The sequence below is a fragment of the Myotis brandtii genome, unplaced genomic scaffold (assembly GCF_000412655.1).
Source record: "Myotis brandtii unplaced genomic scaffold, ASM41265v1 scaffold230, whole genome shotgun sequence".
In the NCBI taxonomy this organism is placed as follows: domain Eukaryota; kingdom Metazoa; phylum Chordata; class Mammalia; order Chiroptera; family Vespertilionidae; genus Myotis; species Myotis brandtii.
The window spans coordinates 5,604,842-5,612,489 of NW_005358650.1; the positions used below are offsets into that span (position 1 = coordinate 5,604,842).

At 42.0% G+C, this 7,648-nt stretch overlaps 1 protein-coding gene across 2 annotated transcripts in view; it reads right to left on the reverse strand.

Moving 5' to 3' along the window:
• The window catches only part of PJA2 (praja ring finger 2, E3 ubiquitin protein ligase), a 65,526-nt gene extending 58,564 nt beyond the window's left edge, over positions 1-6,962 (reverse strand). Inside the window, exons 1-2 of one of the 2 annotated variants that reach the window (XM_005866445.2) lie at positions 6,825-6,962; positions 6,149-6,421 (exon numbers count right to left, since the gene is read on the reverse strand). The gene's annotated coding sequence lies outside the window, so the exon portion shown is untranslated. The remainder of the gene's footprint in view (positions 1-6,148; positions 6,422-6,824) is intronic. The other variant, XM_005866444.2, reaches the window with a different exon arrangement.
• Positions 6,963-7,648: the final 686 nt, after the last annotated feature.

Below are 7,648 nucleotides of genomic sequence, written 5' to 3' on the forward strand. Positions count from 1 at the left end.
TTAAACCACTGGGAGAAGGGCAGCAACCACTGTCCTCCATTTTGGCTAGGGGATAAGTAAAAGAGAAAGGGCCTTTGCTGGAGTAGGGTTAGGAAACAGATCACAGATTTCAAGAATGAAGATGAAAATTCAAGAAATAAAAAACACATTAACAGAGATGAGGAATGTATTTTATGGGCTCATAAAAAGACCAGTCAAGGAAAGTATAAATAAGCTTCAAAACAGGTCATGAGAAATTACCCAAACTGAGATACAAAGTACTTTTCTAAAAGTGTGTGTGTGAGTGTGTGTGTGTGTGTGTGTGTGTGTGTGTGTGTCAAAGGAGGGGGGTTGGGGAGGAGGCAGTAGGGAGAGGACAGAAAACAAACCCTCCAAGAATTGTGGAACTGTAGCAAATGAAGTACCACGTGTGTCACTGGAATCCCACAGGAAAACAGTAAATGGTACAGAAAATATATTAGGAGAAAAATGCTGAGAATTTTCTAAATGTGATTCAAAGATCAAACCATAAATCTAAGAAGCTCAGTGGTGAACCACAAATATCAGGATAAATACAGAACACATACACACACACAACAAATCATATTCAATCTACTATAAAAATAAACAATAAGGGGAACATTTAATGGAGAGAGGAATTTCAACTAACTTATCAGAAACAATGCAAGCCAAAGAGTATACAGTGTCATCCTTAAAGTGATACGTATGAGAAAAACATGTGAACACGAATTCTGTACCAAACAAAATAATCTTTCTAAAGAAAAGGTAAAATAAAGCATTTTAAGTCAATCCAAGAAACTTTGTTAGCAGTAGATCTGAACTGCAAGAAATGTGAAATAAAGTTCTTCAGGCAGAAAGAACAGACACTTGATTCTACAAAGATCTGAAGACGTCTAAAAATAATTAAATTGAAGGTAAATGTAAAATATTTTTTCCTATTTTTAGTCACTTCAAAACAGAACTGTGTACAGTAGCACTGATAGAACGTTGTGAGACAGAAATATTCTATGTCTTACACAGTTCAATGTTAAAGCTAAAAGCTACACATAGCTACTAAGACTTGAAAAATGGCTACTACAATAGTGATAGTCACACTGGCTAGTGACTAACATACTGGACAGTGCAGGTCTAGAGCAAACTTAATAGCGAGATATCATGAATATATGGCATAAGTAAAAGTATGACAATAATAGTACAAAAGATAGGAAAGAAAAAGTGAAAATATACTGTTATAGGGCTCTGACACTATATAAAAAAGTAGTATTACATTGCTTGAATACAGACTGGAATTAAAGATGCATAATATAAATCACAGAGAAATAAGTATAACTTTTTAAAGAAGCAAAATAAATATGAGTAGTAAAGAGCAAATCAAGAAAAAATGAGCTAAAAAATAGAGACCATAAAGCAGATGGGTTAAATAGAAAGTAAGATGGCAGATTTACATCAATGATTACATTAAACATAAATGGTGTAAACAACTGAACTAAAAAGCCAGACTGTCAGGATGGATTTAAAAAGTGAGTTGTCTACAGCAAACCCACTTTAAATATAAAGGCATAAATTCAAAGTAAAAGGATGTATCATGCAAAACCTAATCAAAAGAAAGGTGTAGTGGGAATATTAATTTCAGATAAAGTAGACTGCAGAAGAAGAAATACAACTGAGATAAAGAGGAATATTATATAAGACAAAGGAGTAAATTCAAGAAGACATACAACCCTAAATATATATGCACCTAACAACAGAGGTCAAAATACATGAAGCAAAACTTGCTAGAACAAAAAGGAAAAATAAACATGCAATTATATTTGGAGACTTAAACTTTTCCTATGGTGATCAACAAGTAGGTAGAATCCCCATAAAGAAACAGACAACCTAATAAGCACCATCAATTAATTTGACATGACAATTATAGCATATTAAATATAAAATATTGAAATTAACATTTAATATGGAATAAAGAACTTATAGAATACTCTACCCAAAAGCACAATCCACAATATTTGGAAGTACACATAGAACATTTACCAAGTCTAACCATATTCTTCCATAAAAAATATTTCAAAGAGTTTAAAAGAAATTATATATTCTATATTACTCGCTTATAACAAAATTAAACATAAAAATCAATTACTGAAAGAACTAGGTAAAATCATCAAATATTTGGAATGTAAATAATATACTTCTATTCTAAATAACCCATAAGTCAAAGCAAAAGTCACATAAGAACTCAGAAAATCCTATATAATAAAAGCCTAATATGCAAATTGTCCTCTCAACCAAGAGTTCAACCGGGAGCTCAACTGCTCACTATGATGTGCGCTGACCACCAGGGGTGGTGCAGAACATGGCAGGCATAGGCAATGCGGTGCTGGCAGCAGGTGGCAGTGGAGGCACTCCCGGCCCCAATGGGCCTCAACAAGAGCGGGACGGTGGTGGGATGGTAGAGCAGGTGAGCGGGCGGCACCAGGACAAGGCAGATGCAAGCAGGGGCCCAACTGCCCTGCCGATCGCCCCACAGACGGCAACCAGCGGCAACGGCAGGGGGCGGGGCCGCTGCCCTGCTCCCAGGTGCTGAGGGAGCCGGACAGGGGGCCTGGCCCCAACCGATCACTCTGCAGAAAGCGACCAGCGGCCGGCAGGCCCTGATTGCCTGATCGGGGCCAGGCCCCCGGCTGGGATGGGGTACGGGGGTTGGGTGGCGGTGACCAACCTCCCACGGTACCTGGCCAGGGGGCTGTGACCTCTTGCCGGCTACCTGGGGGCAGGGGTGACGGGGACAGAGGTGCAGTGAGAATGCAAGGTGTCCACTGAGCTTGCTCTCACTCCCCCTACTATCCTCCCCCAGGATGCCAGGGCTCGCGTGCCAGGGAAGCCCCCGTACTCAGGTGCCGGGTGCCCGCGTGGAGCCTGTCACGCACCCACACGGCTTCTTCCGGGTGAGCCGGCTGCAGCCGCCAGGACTGCAGGGGCTCGTAGGGCTCCCCGTGGGTTCGCGCAGGAGCCAGTAGACAAGGCCAGCCGGGAGAGAGCGCACTGCTCACCCGGCTTCCATGTGGCACTGCTGGGCGACCCAGAGGCCCACGTTGCGCCCTGGCCTGCGGCGTCCGGCTGCACTCACTGCATCTCTACATGGGGACTCAGGCTCGTGACTCAGGTGGAGAGGGGCGCATGGGGGTCCGGGGGCCCAGTTGCTGCCCAGGGCCCAGAAGTCAGCTGGGACCTGCCCTTCCACGCTAGATGCTCACGTTTCAATCGCCGGCTAGGTCTAGGGACTGCACTGGTGCATGAATTTCATGCACCAGGCCTCTAGTATCAACATAGCAAAATTTATGAGAATATCTAAAGCAGTGCTGAGAAGGAAAAGAAGGTCAATGGCCTAAGCTTATACCTTAAGAAATTAGAATAGAGATTTAAACCCAAAGCATACAAAAAGAAATAGTAAAGAGCAGAAATCAATTAAATTAAAAATGTATTTTAAATAACAATAAAAATAAAAAAACTGGATCTTCGGAAAAACAAAACATTTTTGATAAACCAGAAAACCTACTAATAAAGACAAAAGCGAGGACACACTGTCAATATCAGTAATGTAAGAAAGGATATCACTACAGATGCTACAGACATTAAAAGGGCAATAAAGAAACATTATGGCAATGAATAGATGAAACAGGTACATTCCTTGAAAGATACCAACTATTAAAGCTCACACATAGTGAGTAAAGGTCACTCACATCGTCAAAGACTGGAAGCTTTCAAAAACAGATAACCCTAATCATCCTATACCTATTAAAGCAAATAAGTTTATCCTTTAAAACCATTAAAGAAAACTCTAGACCCAGATGGGTGGGTGGCTTGCAAACTCTAGTGAACATTTATGAAACAAGTATTAAGCCTATCCAAAATTTTTCAGAAAATACAAGAAGAAACACTATATAAGGCCAGCATCATTTTGATACCAAAAAATTATGAAAAAGCATCTTTCATAAAGATACAAAAAAGTATTCAACAAAATATTAGCAAATTAAATCCACTAATATATGAAAATGATAATACATCATGTCCAAGGGAGGTACACCTAGAAAATGCAAGGTTGATTCAACATTTGAAAACAAATCAATGTAATTCATCTTATTAACAGACCAAAGAAGATAAACCATATGATCACCTCAATAAATACAGCAAGAAAGTTTGAGCGAACTCAATGACCACTCATAATAAAAACTCAGCAATCTAGGAACAGAATGGGAACATCCTTAACTTGATAAAAGACCTATTACACTTACTGTAACTATATATAGTTGATTGGTTAAAGGCCCTTTATACTTAAAGAACAAAAGTTTTCCTCTTAACATCAGGAACAAGACAAAATATCTGCTCTCACCACTCGTTTAATATCATGCTGGAAATCCTAGCCAATGAAATAAGGGAGGAAAAAGAAAGTAGGTTGTACACACAAAGTGAAAACAAAGAAATAAAACTGTTCTTTATTTGCAAATGACATCATTATTTACATAGAAAAATGCCAAAGAAACAACAACAACAAAAAAAACCTTACTAGATTTAAGTGAATTTAGCAAAGTTGCCATATTCAAGATATACAAAAAACAACTGTATGTCTATATACTATCAATGAACAACTGCATACTAAATTTTAACTGGTATCAGAAGTAATGAAATACCTGGGTATAAATCTTAACAAAAATGAGATTTTTTTCAGTATACACCTGAATGCTGAAATTACAAAATGCTGATAAAAGAAATCAAGCAAGGTTTAAATAAATGAAGATATCCTGTGTTCATTAATTGGAAGACTCAATATTGAGATGTCAATTCTTAATTGGTGAATATATTCAAGACAATCTAAATGAAAATCTCCTCGGCACTTTTTGTAGAAATCCTATCACTTCTAAAAAAAATTATCGAAAAGCAAAAGAACTAAAATGGCCAAAATGACTTTGAAAAAGAATGAAGTTGGAGACTCATTATCTGATTTCAAGACTTATTAAACAATAACCATAACAATGTGGTACTTAAAGATTTTTTAATTTACAAGTTGAGTCTAAAGTTCTTCTGGAGAAGAAATGCATAAAAACAGTAATGAATAACTTTGGGGAAAAATGAGGAAGAAATGGTTATCAAAATTTAAAGTATGCATACTCTTTAACCCAGCAATTCCATTTCTAGGAATCCATGCTCCAGAAATAATCACATACTGACGGAGGAAGTTTTCTGAAGAGTTGACTCTGAAGGTAGAACTATAGGAAGGTGTAGAACAATCTTATATTCTCCAGTACTGTTTTTAAAATTTACAAAGATTTAAAGTTTGTAATTAAAAACATCAATACATTTAAAAGTTGGCTTTAAAGAAAGCATTTTGTGATAGCAAAAAGAAACTAATTTAAATGTCTTTCAGTAAGAGATATCGTTAAATAAATTCTAGCCTATTCGAACAATGAAATATCACTTAACCTTTAAAAAAAGTATTAGGGAGACCTATATGTAACAAGTAAAGATGTCCAAGATATATAATTAAGTAAAGAAAGCAAGTGATATATCAACGTGTTTGGTATACCATCCTCCCAAACAACTTTATGTGTATGCATATGTTTAAAAGTGCACTTAGAAAGATGAACGTAAATTGTTAACTCTCCACAGTAAAACGGGACTGAGGGATGAAACGTTCACATTTCACCTAGTCATTATTTTTCTATATTGCTGAATTTTACGTCGTTTGCATGTCTGCCGTTAATTTTAAAAACTAAAGGTATTGCATATAAAAAGACACGAGTTTCATAAGGCAATTGAAAACTGAAAAAAATAGCTCAAACGTTTATTTCTTTAATCTTCATGCTTATTTACACTCTTCAAATGGTCTGTAGTCTTCAGCAGAGGTGACTGCCATTTTAAAAAATTTAACTGATCCCAGAGTTCATGATAAAAAATGACAACATATTAGGCCTTTTGTGATAATCGTGAACTTCACAGAACCAGCAGATTCACAGCAGGGTCGATGAGCATGTCAATAAAAATAAAAACACGATATGTCTGGAGAGGGGCACCTCCTACACAGATTCTTCTTTCGCTGCCACAAAACTCTCTCCTCCCCTTTTCTTTAACTTGGTCTGAGAGGCTTTAAACTCACCATTTTGAATGTGCGCAAAATGATGTGCAGCAGCAATCTCTGGGAGGCCACAGCTGAGGCTGACTGCCAGAGCGGGCCCTGACCTGGCATCGTTAGGGGGAGAAGCACTGAGGAAATGGGGCTCCGATCGGGCCCAGCGCGACTGCGTGCCCGGGCCTCGGGTGAGCTCGGGAAAACGCACACACAGACAGCACAGCGAGGGCGACGGACGGTTCCTCGGGAGAGCGGGCCGCAGGCCTATGGCGTAAGATGCACCAGCTCTACGCGGGGAGACTGCAAGTGGGCAGAGAAGGCGGTGGGGGTGTCAGTGCGGGGAAACTCATTCAGTCGCCCGTGTGGGGAGAAAGGCAGCGGGGTCCTTGGCCGAGGCACCAAGGACAGCAGAAGAGGCCACGGGAAAAGCGGACGGTGGAGACCTCCGAGACCAACCGATGTCATCCGCCGGGACACGAGTGCGGTGCCGGGTCCCGGCTGGACCGGGCCCAGGAGGCGAGGAGGCCTCTAAACAGCTATCAACCCCACCCACCATGGCCGGCGCAGCGGACCAGAAATAGGCCCCGCTCCCTCTCGACAGAAATTAAGAGAGGAAGGAGGTAAAGGCAGCAATTTCCTCGCCCGACCCTCCTATAACCAACATCAGAACAAGCCAGATTTAAAAAAAAAAAAATCCCCTCACCGAACTGTGCAGCGGCTCCGGAGCGAGAACAGCGCTCGATCCTCCACCCGCCACCACCGCCTTCTTCTCCGCCTCCGACTCCTCCCCCGCCTAACGCGCAGTGGCAGGTGGCGGAGCCCAAAAAAGCAGGGGAGGCGGCGGCGAGTCCCGCCCCTCGCGCCGCAGTAGAGGCGGAGGAGGAGGGCACGCAAACCCCGCCCCCAAAACAGCACCGACCAATAGACTTAAAGGACTTCGAGTGGGGTTGGAAAATGCACGTATCCAATCGGAACCTCGGGAGTGGGCTCACGTCAATGGATGGGACGTGGCAGAAAAAGGGGAAAAGGACTTCAGGCGTCTCCGCACCCGGGTCCCCCCTTGCCGGTCTAGGGGACTGCTCAGATTGGCCGGAGAGAGGAAGGACGAGGCCACACTGTTTCCCAGCCCACGCCCGCGTCTGGGCCCGCCTCCTCTCCCTGCGGCACTGAGACGTTTGGGGCGGGGCGAGGCCCCGTCCTGGGCTGGCACTGCGCTGCCTTTTGTGGTTAGGGCTGGGAGAAGAGGGTGGGGTCTCCAGGAAAGGGAAGGGGGTGTGGGGAATTAGGGCAGGACTGGCGCAGCTCGGCTTTCAGAAATTTGTACAGCAGCCACCAAAATGGAGGCATTAAAAGTCAATCCTAATTCGACTGGGAACCTGATTAACAAGGTTAAGTCTCTTGGCATAACGTTCACTCCGTTGCAGTTCAGATAGGAGCGGTACAAGAAAAAAATAGACGGAGGAAGGGCACGTTTGCCCACGCAGAGGCCACGCCCATATACCCTGCAGTCTCCCTTGTTTCTGATTC